Below are 12003 nucleotides of genomic sequence, written 5' to 3' on the forward strand. Positions count from 1 at the left end.
GAATTGAATTAAAAAAAAAAACAGTAGATATATGTGATATTCTTCCCAAATATTAAAATAAGTAATCTTGAACTGTATATCGATAATAATTAATCTTTCTTATCACACTGTGAACGAAAATGTGACAAATAGTTTAAGTGGATTTTATTTGTTGTTCGCACATCTTTAAAAGTTTGACATTGTCTCTCAGTATTCGTATTCAGTAGCAAAGTTTTCCCAAATCTAATGAGATATTATAGTCTTCTTCGCAAGCACTCACCCGGTGAGAGTTGATTTTTTTGCTTTGGAAGAAAATGAACAGTCGTACGAAATACTGGCTGCCAGCCAAACGGCTGAAGATGGAATTTTCTTCCATTCCTATCATCCTTTGTGTTAATATGATGTAGGAAGCGTTTTCTAAATATATTTACTAGGAAAATTTGACGGAACCTTTACTTACGGTAATAAAATGTTTCATTTATTTCATTTCAAAGACGATATACCAATTGTTTTCATTAAATTAACGGTGGTTTGAATTTGTAAAAGCATTTTCCTAAATATTTACATTTTCAACTTTATTTATCGATTTTATAAGTTGACAAAATATACTGTTTTTTTTTTTAATAAAGAAAGAACATTACGAATTACCTGACAATATTTGAAAATCTCCTACTATCACCACAGTAAGCTGAAAATGTTGCTTGTGTTGTGATGGAGGACTTAGCCAGCCGAGGAATTGAACACACTACGCCTGGGTGGGACGTGGGACCCAAACGCGATGTCGTCTCAGCCTCCGACAAGTCGAATTACGAAGTAATATAAGAGAATTATTTCACTTACGGTTATACTTACCAAGTTTTACCGTCAGTTTATAGGTCGACCGGTCAAATTTATTTCGTGAATATCTGCGTTGTCATTGTTATAATATTTTCCAAAACAATTCTCCATCCCAGAGTGATGTATCCACAAAAAGGCATCAAAGTACGCAATTTCACCACAAACAGCCTCAGGGTACATTATAATAATGGTCCATGTTTGCCAGGATGGATAAAAACTACTAATGATTTCTTGATCATTTTTAATTAAATTGAAAACATGTTTATATTAACCTATTAGAATAAATTCCATAATTGCATAACATTTATTTTTATTGCAACGTAAACATCACGTCTCCCTATTAAGTTAATTACATATCTCGATTACTTAATCGCAGTTTTTATTAGTATTTTATGTGAATACAAGAGTCCCAACTGCTCCCAACCCTCTGCAATCGTGTGACTATGGCATCCCCAAGTGGGGCTTGTTATAAGGTTGAAGGTAGTGGAGAAGAAGGATGTGGGAGAAAGGAAGGCGGGGAATTACCTAACTATTCAGATCTTGTCACCAAATGCGGCAAGCAAAATTAATGTTTTAAAAAAATGGTTTTAGCCTAATAATTATAGTGATATATTAGAATCCCGGTGCACTTTAACCCCAGGCTTGGCTTTCGTTACCAAATATAAAGTCGTTTTTATTTATTTTAACAATAAAGAACACTGCTTTGTGTAAAATTTGATGTAATAATTTCCATCGTTTGTTATCTCATGATTTTTGCGATATAACTTTAGAATGCATTAAGTAATCTTTATCAAAATTTCCGATGCAATCGTTACATTAATATTTAATGGCATTTCAGTAAAACCCGAATTATTAAGTCATCGTTTTCATAAACGTTTTTTCTATTGCTTACTCATTGCTTCAAAAAGGCGTTCCTATTTTGCGCTACTTCGCAATCTTTTTTTACATTAGTTTCATACCATAGACAGAAAGAAAGGAGACAAATATTTGGGAAGTAAAAATGTAGGAGGGGCGGGTAGGAATCTGGGGATCAGTGTGTCCAGGAGTGACAATCATTTGAATTCATCTCTCCCACTGCCGTGCGACGCGATGGGTAAAGAGTCCTGCTGGAGAGGTAAAAAGATCTCCCTCAACCAGAAGTGGGCAAAGACATCCGCCGCCAAGACCTAGACAACCCTCATCCCTCAAACCCGGGCAATCCTGCTAAGTCACCAAATATAGCGAACCACTTTGAGTGACCATGGTAGAGGTGTTAGTTATCCATTGAATAGTTCCCGGGGCGGCGGTACCCATGCCCGCTTCCCAAATTAAAATATAGTCTATTGCAGACTCACCACCCCTGACTTGTCTCCAATAACCTCTGCACTCTGCATCATCTGCTTTCTGAAACTGATATTTACTCTAAATCCAACATTACGAGAACTTTTTAAACAAACTTTCTTTTCTCATTCTTACTACATTCTTGATATTCTCTTGTATTTTATATGGTATCTATGCGCTAACTTTTGATGAGCAATATTTGTTCGATGCTTTTTGTTAAGTACCTTTTCGGCCCAAGTAATTGAGGAGTTTATTATGAAGACAAAAAATAATTATTTATTCGATTTAATTTGTAGAAAAAATACTACTATTTAGCCTAATATTCGATATGCTTCTAAAATGTCGCCACAAAGTGAAGATGCGATTATCTACGAAGAAATATCATTTTTTCTGTATTTATTTATTAATCTTTATTTTAACATGGCTAAATGGGTGATGCACTGTACCTATAACGCTAGGAAATCCCGTGTTGAGAGCTGGCAAATAATGGTCTTTAATTGTTTCTGAAGAATTGATCTTTATTTGGCCTCTTATGTGCGCATAATTTCCTCCGTGGTAGAAGTTTCCGTTGGTATTTATTGTTCATTTAATTTCGGTCTTAGTTTGTTGGAATTTGGCTGCAGTCCTGAATTTAATATTTACAACCAATATTATTTTTATGCTTTCTGAAAATATTCGTTCTTTTTATATATATAAATATATAAAATTCGAAGGTTGGGAAAATATTAAAATGCTTTCCATCATAATTGCTCAATTGAAGGCTAAATAAAAAATAACACCTTCAATTGAGCATTTATGATGGAAATTATTTTAATATTTTCCCAACCTTCGAATTGAAAGCTCAGTTATCAATAGTGGATTTTACCGAATGTGGTTAATTTTATGTTGGTTTATCGTGAAAGATAATAGTCAATTGTACATACCATTTTTAAATAGAAGAATATATTTTGTTGTCGTTTAATTTATGACACTAATTATATATATATATAATTTGTATATATATATATATTCGAAGGATAGAAATTTTGTATCTCAAAATTCCAATTACTTTACAGTACACGTGACTAAACATCTTGAGAGGCAACTGACTTTGATTTGTCATTCGTAAAATTAACGTGCTGCCCTTAATTACACAGTAACATAATATAAATATAAACCCTCCAAATTCCCACCCAACATTACCCTACTCACTCCAGTGGTAAACCGTCTTGTTATTTGTATTATATTTCACTTTTTGAATACATTTGTGTTTACATTTTTACTTCGCTGACACCAACCACCTCTCGTTATCTCTAGGGTTATTTGGAATGATTCCCATCGTCGGAATATTCGAAATATTAGATTCGGTAAACAGCTATTGTTGAAATATTTGCCAGGCTAATTTGGTATCGTATTACAAATCACGGAATATCTTGGATTCCATCACGCATTCGCTTCTGAGAAGAGTGCTTGAAATATTCAATAAAACATTCGCTAGAAACCTCCACGTTTGTAACTGTGGCTCGTGGGGACGTGGTGAGGGAGATACGAACATTCCCATTCTTACCTTCTAAGACCGTTGTGTTGAGATTTTTCAAAAATATTATGTGGAGCTTTTGTACGATACACGTGCTTCAACAAGGCGTGTTGAGGGTATTTTATCACAAGTAACGAGCAAGGCATAAAAAGTATCACCAGTAATTTATTTGCTGATAACTAATGGTTATTCTTGAATATTTTTATTTTATTTTCTCCCAATGATCTACCCGTGATGTTGATAAGGTGATGAACCTGTTGTACTAAAAAAGGTCCCGTTAAGTTTTATTTAGTCAGAACCACAGCTTCTATGATGAATATTATATTAAAAAAGATTTCTAACGTGGATGAAAATTTTATTTCAAGCGTTACAGGAAGTAAATATAACTAACACCAAGAGCCAGCAGCTCTTGCCACCTTAAGGAACACGTAATATCAGTATAGTTATGAGTTAAAATAGTTCTGCTGCTGAAATACGTGCCTTGATTACTGTAGTCTGAAAGAATGGGAGTTATTATAAAATCAACATTCTTACTGAATGTTAATGAATCCAGAAGTTATTCCCACTATCTCCAGTGACTGTTACTTATCTACTTTGACTATGTTATAAGATGCACGTACGCACTGGGCCAATAAATAACCGATTCATCTGTGAAAATAAATTTCACATATAATTTTCTTAAAATACGTAATTATTTGTAGTAATATTCTTTCCGTATTTTTTTCATCTAACGTTATAGCGTCACCTTTATTAGTTACTCTGATCTTTGCTGAAAGTTGCAAACCTGACACAATTCAAAGAATCGTGAAGATTTTTTTTTTATTTTCTACATTGATCCACGAATTATAGGAAGATATTAGTTTCTCTTTTGTTTGCACGTGCATTGTGAAACGTATCGGGAATACCGGGAGGAATGAACCAAACGATTCCTGTGCCACTGAAGTACGGCCATTAACTTCGTCATCTGCTGAAAACTGCCCGAAAACACAACAATACCCTGATACAACATAATCAATCGCCTGTTAATGTCCTTGACTAAACACCATGCTCCATTACTTGGAATCAATCATGAATGTCCCTGCTATATGTTTTGCAAGGCGTAGTCAAAATGCAGCTACTTTGCTTGTGAAAGCTACCCCACTATCCTGCCCGCAGTATCCCTAGCCTGTATCCTGCATGGGTATCCGTATCCTTCCGAAGACATGAATACAAGGAAGACATGACTACGAAATATGGAATAAAATCTCCTAACTATATTGCCTACATACTCTATAACTCTTTTCCAGATATGTATAAAAACAGCCAGCGTAATCCAAAAATTAAAAGTAAGGCTTTAAAAGAATATTTGTATAAATATATAAAAAATACATAATTCTTGTCGTGTTCTACTTTGATTTGTTTCTTCCTCTCTCCTTTTCTATCCCCTGTATTTGTAATCGAGCATAATCTATTTTTACCAATGTATTAGTGGGTAAGTACCTTCTTCTAAATTCCTACCTTGGCTCTATGCTTATGTGTATATCCCTGTCTGTTTCCTTTATTGTTTCTTCTTGTTTGCTCTACCCTTCCTTTTTTATTTGTATACTGTTTTGTATATAACACTTATAATTATGATATATTTATATTTTTGTACTGTTTCGTATGTGAAATTTATAATTTTGATATCAAAATACCAATGTAAAATTGTACCTATTAACTCCCACCTATGTATTGGAAGTTCCTCTCGTCCTAAAATGATTTTGTTACTCATCGGGATTGCTCTAGTTAGAAAAAAAACATATATACTCAAGCTAGGCTCTTGAGGAATTTTATCTCAATACACGATGGCTTCTAACTGTAAAGCTTCATAGAATATGATAGCGAAACTAAGTGGTATTCTATGATAGACGAATATTTATTTAGACTAAGTGTGAGGATGATGTAGGATTAAGTGAGCAATCTAATTTTGTGTTGCAGTTTTTAAATATATATTTTATACATAATAAAAATAAATGTCGATTGTATCGTAATAGTAAACAAAATGCGACATAAATAATAAGGAAATTGGTTTTGCTCCCTTACGTGTAGGAAGTATAGAGACTGTTGAAGGACCTTTCGTAACCTGCTTAGAAAGGTAACGTTTTCAAGTCGTTCAATTAATCATTTTACTATGAAGTTCCCAAAGCATCACTTACATCTGGCGTGATTCATTACTCTTTCGATTGATAATTAATATCTCATCAATCATTTGCTCCATAAGAAAGCTAATAATGTATAAATCACACCAACTAAGCAATAAGGACAGGTAAACGTTAAATCAATCATTTATCTTTGCAGTGCACACATCGTATTGTATTGTCTGCCCTCGTATCTATGTATATTGATGTACTAACAAAGATACGCATCTGACGCGATAAAAACGACCGCAGGTCTACCCGGAGTAGTAAATCTAATACATAAGACTACATCATGCACCATTGGTGCATTCGATGTCCCCACTGATTATATTATTACATTATCATTGTACATCAGTCTGTTAAAAAATCTAAATTTCCAAATTATCAATAATTTACTTTATAATATTGTACTTATTTGTATTAATTTCAAAATTGGTATTCCTATTATTGAAATTAATTATGTCAATTTACGCAGTAAACTTAACTTATCGAAATTATCTGAAAGGCGAAAAATATTTGATCTCCTTTTATTATATAAAATTGTTCATTCAAGGTTGGACTGCCCTGACACTATAAATTTGCTATCTTTACATATACCTCCAAAATATACTAGACGGAATATTTTATTCTACATCAATAACTTCGCTACGAATTCTGTGTTAAAAAGAATACATAGGTTGGGCAATGAACTAAGTGATGTCGCTGACATTCTTAATTTAAACTTCAATACATTTAAAGCCAAATTAGTCCACCATTTTTTAAATGTAAATAATGTACGAGAAATCATTATATTTTATTTCGATTTTCTATTGTTTGTTTTATACTGTTGTTACTGTAATTGTTATGTACTTGAAAGCCCAATAGAGCGTCAATAAATAAATAAATAATCGTGTCCTGCATCCTCCGTATTCGTGCAATCGGGGTTAGCGCATTGATTCGTGCATTTTTTATCAATATTTACGAATATAGGAAGTATTTATTTCATAATTTCAGCGTAACCATCATCGCGTGACCAGGAAAGGGAAACATTAAAAAAACCGGCCACAACAAAGTAATCAGCGAAACAGAAGCAGCTTCGTCTCCACTTTACGAGGTTCTTAATTATTGCTGATTCAATAATGAGTTCGCGCTCTCATTTCATTAGTTCCATTGAATTAAAAAGTCATCCAAGTCATCAGTGTGACACGCGCAATTCGTGAAATGTAATCAAGTCGCACATATTGCAATTAGTGAACCAAGTTGTGAATGTGTCCAGTGTCCAGCTAACCATTGCCAGTGGTAATGCGATACAGAAGTGATCTAAGCGACCGTCTCGCGGCTAATTGAGTAGGCAGAGATTTATCCAGTGCTGAGACGTGATATCACTGACCATTATTTATTTATTTAATTAGACCTGTTTTTTAATGCCTTTTTCTGGTTAGTTAAAAAACATTAGTTCTGGCAATTCACCAGCACGCCTGACTTTTAGTTCGTAGGTATCTAATTATGTACTAAAAAGTGAATTGAACAAAAAACACATGACGGTGTTGACACATAAAATACTTGCGTAGGTAGGTCAATCTATGTTTTATGCAAAAAACACACGACGGCGTCAGAAGCTTTCTTTTTTGTGTCCGTTTTTTTAAGGAAGAAAGAAAAAAACTGTTAAATAATTAAAACAGCTTTAAATCAAATTCTGTTTTGCAGTTCGTTTTCGAGCGAATACGATAACGAATCGAACAATTATTTATGAGAAATTTAAAATATTCAATACAACTTCTGTATTTTTTTTAACAATTATTTTCGTCGTATTCTCGAGAGTTATAGATCACTATGCTTTATTTTTATATCCTTTCCTACGTTAGATGATTGTAAATATTGTGAAGAAGTTTATTTTTGGAAATTGCTTTTCTCAAAAGGTTTTATAAACCTATCATACTATATGCTTTTCTGTTAAGATTTCAGGTTTTCTATAACTAGCTCGAATGTTAACGTATCAACGTAAATAACATTTGAATAGTGAAACCGCGATTGCGTTATGTTGCATTTTTTCTTAACCAAATTCTATGTAGTTGAACTAAGTTATCGTTAGATGTGATTTATGTAATATACACCATGATAGCTTTGAGAAAAATCTGCTTTTAACATTTTTTCACTGAAATAGGTAAGGTTTTTTTTACTGAAATTGGACCATTCGTTCGTGAGATTAGCGGATAATCTCGAATAATTTATAAACCTTTATGTCGAATGGCTACAGTCGGTCCGCGGGCGCCTCTGCGTGTATTGAATGAGTCGACGTCTTGGTAACTTAACTGTCAACCGCAATTATTATCTTCCATAGCAGCGAGCAGTGAGCAGTGAAGTAGTGTGGCAGTATTGCAGTGGGGAGTGTAGCCCAGAGCTGTATACAGTAACGAGTAAGACCGAGTATCGACTGCTGAGTACATCGACCAAAGATATTAGAAGAACGAGATGTGCTATGAGCAGTTCGTACTGAGTGGAATTGTTTTGCCGAGTGTCGCCGGTTTTGTTCACCAATACAACTGCACACCTTCGCTTGCGCTAAGGTATCCGCACTAATACATAGAACAGATTTCTGTGCGTACACGTCCCGATACCGTTCAAAGTACCCTAATTAGGTAGTACTCCGGCTACGGTCCGGCGGCCAACATAGCATATCTCGTTCTTCTAATATCTTTGACATCGACCAATAGAGCCCCCAGTGAGTAGCGACCCGGTAGTCGAAACATGGACAGCGGCGGACTGAATTAATTTATTGTCCGTGGGCCAATAGCAGTCCTACGCCTGGAGCACCTTAAAATAATTACGAATCGCTCTAAGTGAACTCATTAGGTAGAGTTTTGTATTTTGCAAACCTTATTCAATTATGTGCAGGACAAAATAGTCACTGTGAACCAGTTGTTTTGGAATTTTTGACTCAATATACATGTATATTACATACACCTTCATAAAACCGATCCCGTAACCAACCGCTTCGAAACAACTTGGGCATTTTTTATGCGAAACTCAATCGATTGGTAGGTATAGTGGCTTATATTTTGGTTTCCAAAGTCTTGTTGCCTAAAAAACATATCCTTGATTCAATCAGCTTTACATAAAAAAGTCCATTAACAGGTCATTGTCCACAAGTTCTACAGCCTCTTTAAATTGGCGATCCGCCCCTGGCCGCAAAGCTGTGCTGCTTGGCGCCACTTCGAGCCACAAGGCACAAGGTTGGTTGGATGGGCCGACCCAACACTGGCATTATGAAACCAACACTCACACGAACACATGTAGGTACTCGAGTCGCTTTAATTATTGCTCGCGTTGTGGTGACCGACTTTTTATGTAGCAGGAATCACGATTTTTTTAGCTGTCTTATCATGAGTCGGCTACGAGTGAATATAAAAGTTGGCGAGACCTCTTAGAATTCGTTTAGCGCTAAGCGATAAATTCCGATTTTTCCTTACATTATTAGATGTGCCCAGATTTTAGCACTTGTGCACATTCATACTCGTGCATTTGGCATGCGGTTTTTTAGAACATACATATCATTGTAGCACTTGGCACTTTGCATTTACATATTCATGCAATTGACACGCGTTTTAGAACAAGCATGTCATTTTAGGCTCTTTTTTTTATCTAATTTGTATTCTGAGTCGCAGAACGATTATATTTCGCTACGCTAATGTACGCAACGGAAAATTCTTTTTTCATTAAAAATTCGAGAATTTGTTGTGAAAATTCGAGAATTTAGTTATGAAAATGCAGTAAGTTAGTTTTCATTTCCTTTAGTTTTCTACTATTTCAACCATTCACTAATTCGAGGAACTTTTATCAATGAAACAGGAGAGTTCCGTAAATATTCGGACAAGTGGTCATCTTAATCTTAAGCTTTAGGCTGCGTTCTAATGTATGGGTGATTATTTCACCTCCACGGGGCAAATTTTTTCTTCTTGTTTTGCCGACCAATAATACTTTTAAAAAGTGTAATTAAATATATTACGCATCCATATTTAAACTAATCATAAATAACTCAAAATAATTGTTTTGGGGCGATGTTTATATAAAACAAAATGAAATATTACGGAGCGGATACAACGCTGGCCGGGCCACACCGGGCGGTACTAACTTCTGTTTGGGTTTGATTTTTTATATCACATTATTTGATCTATCCGCCGAGCGTTTTTAATAAATAAGGATTTTTTATGAACTTATTTCCATGGCATGCAATCTTTCAATCATTTTTCTTTTTAAAAACTAAATAAACTTTTCCTCCATAACGAAAGAATAATCATATTTAAAAAAAAAAAAAATCTTTCTTCTGGGCACCGTGTTAGTTAAAACATTATATTTATATTAAAACACATTGTGTACCAATATATACATTCTCAAAACTTGTTGCAAATCACAAAAAAAATTTTTTTTAGGTTTTCATTTTCTTCAAATATTTTTTTTATTCCAGCGAAATGAGATTGTCAAATGAAATTCCTAAATTTAAAATGGTTAAAATCCGTTGCAAAATCAGCCTAAAATGAAAAGCGTTCACGGGTTCCACTGACATCGTAGTGATCGTCTATTGCGTATGCGCGCCGAGCAAGAACGTTTTAACGGACGCGGCAAATTTGAAACGAGCTGAAGGGGATAACCTATCCCGGTTGCTTGAAATCCTTACCTTAGATAAACAAACAAATTATTAAATATATTTCTTTAGATGTCGCTAGAGATATTAGGGGATTTTTTCGGTTCTGTGTCGTGCTCATACGCAATACAAAGAGGTCTCTAACCGAGAAATAACTATAGTTGGCTTCTGTGTGAGAGGCAAGCGCGATGAAATAACTATAGAAGCTTCCCGCCGACTGAGGGTTAATGCATTTTCATGTGCATTCCTACAAACTTGGGTCAGGCGTCACGCTATCGTGTCAGAGACCGATTCTCTAACCTCTTCTGCAGATAATATCTATTGCTCGATAATATTTTTTAACTTCAGTATGGTTATTACAAGGGAATGTCTCGATTATGATTATCTGCTAATTCAACTAAATTTATTAAATTTATATGAACGTAGAATAGTTAATGACTTCCCTGAACTAATTAATTTGATTTCTTTCCATCCACTGTTTTATTGTGACAACTCCAACACGGAATCACAATTGTATACTTCCGTTCGCCGTATACAGAATTTGGGTAATGAATATAAGGATGTTATCACTAAATATAAACTGGTCTTAGTAGAATTTATGTCGGAAAGCAAAACAAAAAATCCAATTAAATAAACTGCCTGGCTCTGCTTCGAATTATTTCATCTATTTATTTTATGTACTCTAAATTTACTATTTTTCCATCTCATGTTGTGGGGTATTTTGTTTTTTGATTTAAGATTCATTTTTGTTTAAAAAAAATTTAACCCTTACAAGCCCAGCTGGGCGTGAAATTAAGATAAATATACTGTAAATATCTCTGTAATAATAAAGAGATTCTTTCTTGTGAACTACTGTAGAGCTACTGCAGAGTAAGAGGGGACTGCGGGCTGGTGTTCTGAACCAGTTCGGCGCATGTTCGCGATGCTCTCGGTGTGCTCATATACTACACATTTTATTACAAACAAACGCTACAAACATTTCGCTATAAACATTTACTTATATTTATGATGTTAATTATTATATTACTGACTAACTTTTGACATGAGATGTCCGAGTCTGATATTTCAGAATCCGGCTGCTTTGATTATTATATTATTGACTAACTTTTGACACGATATGTCAGAGTCTGACATTTCAGAATCCTGCTGCTTTGATTATTATATTATTGACTAACTTTTGACACGATGTGTCAGAGTCTGACATTTCAGAATCCGGCTGCTTTGATTATTATACTATTGACTAACTTTTGACACGATATGTCAGAGTCTGACATTTCAGAATCCGGCTGCTTTGATTATTATACTATTGACTAACTTTTGACACGATATGTCCGAGTCTGACATTTCAGAATCCTGCTGCTTTGATTATTATATTATTGACTAACTTTTGACACGATATGTCAGAGTCTGACATTTCAGAATCCTGCTGCTTGGATTATTTTTTTCCGAATAAGCGTATACGAAATCAACCGCACGTGTTTCAGGAATAGAGCCCCAGGAACCAGGCGAATACGACTATATTGAGGCAAAGTCTATAACAACACATTACCATATCATTTTATTATTAAATTTGT

General features: G+C 34.5%; 1 protein-coding gene across 8 annotated transcripts in view; it reads left to right on the forward strand.

The window, feature by feature from the left end:
- The window catches only part of LOC149426300 (dual 3',5'-cyclic-AMP and -GMP phosphodiesterase 11-like), a 488751-nt gene that overhangs the window by 257020 nt on the left and 219728 nt on the right, over window positions 1–12003 (forward strand). The gene's annotated exons all lie outside the window — the stretch shown is intronic.

Source organism: Hesperophylax consimilis, chromosome 1 (assembly GCF_061612785.1).
Source record: "Hesperophylax consimilis isolate HC1 chromosome 1, BYU_Hcon_1.0, whole genome shotgun sequence".
Lineage (NCBI taxonomy): Eukaryota > Metazoa > Arthropoda > Insecta > Trichoptera > Limnephilidae > Hesperophylax > Hesperophylax consimilis.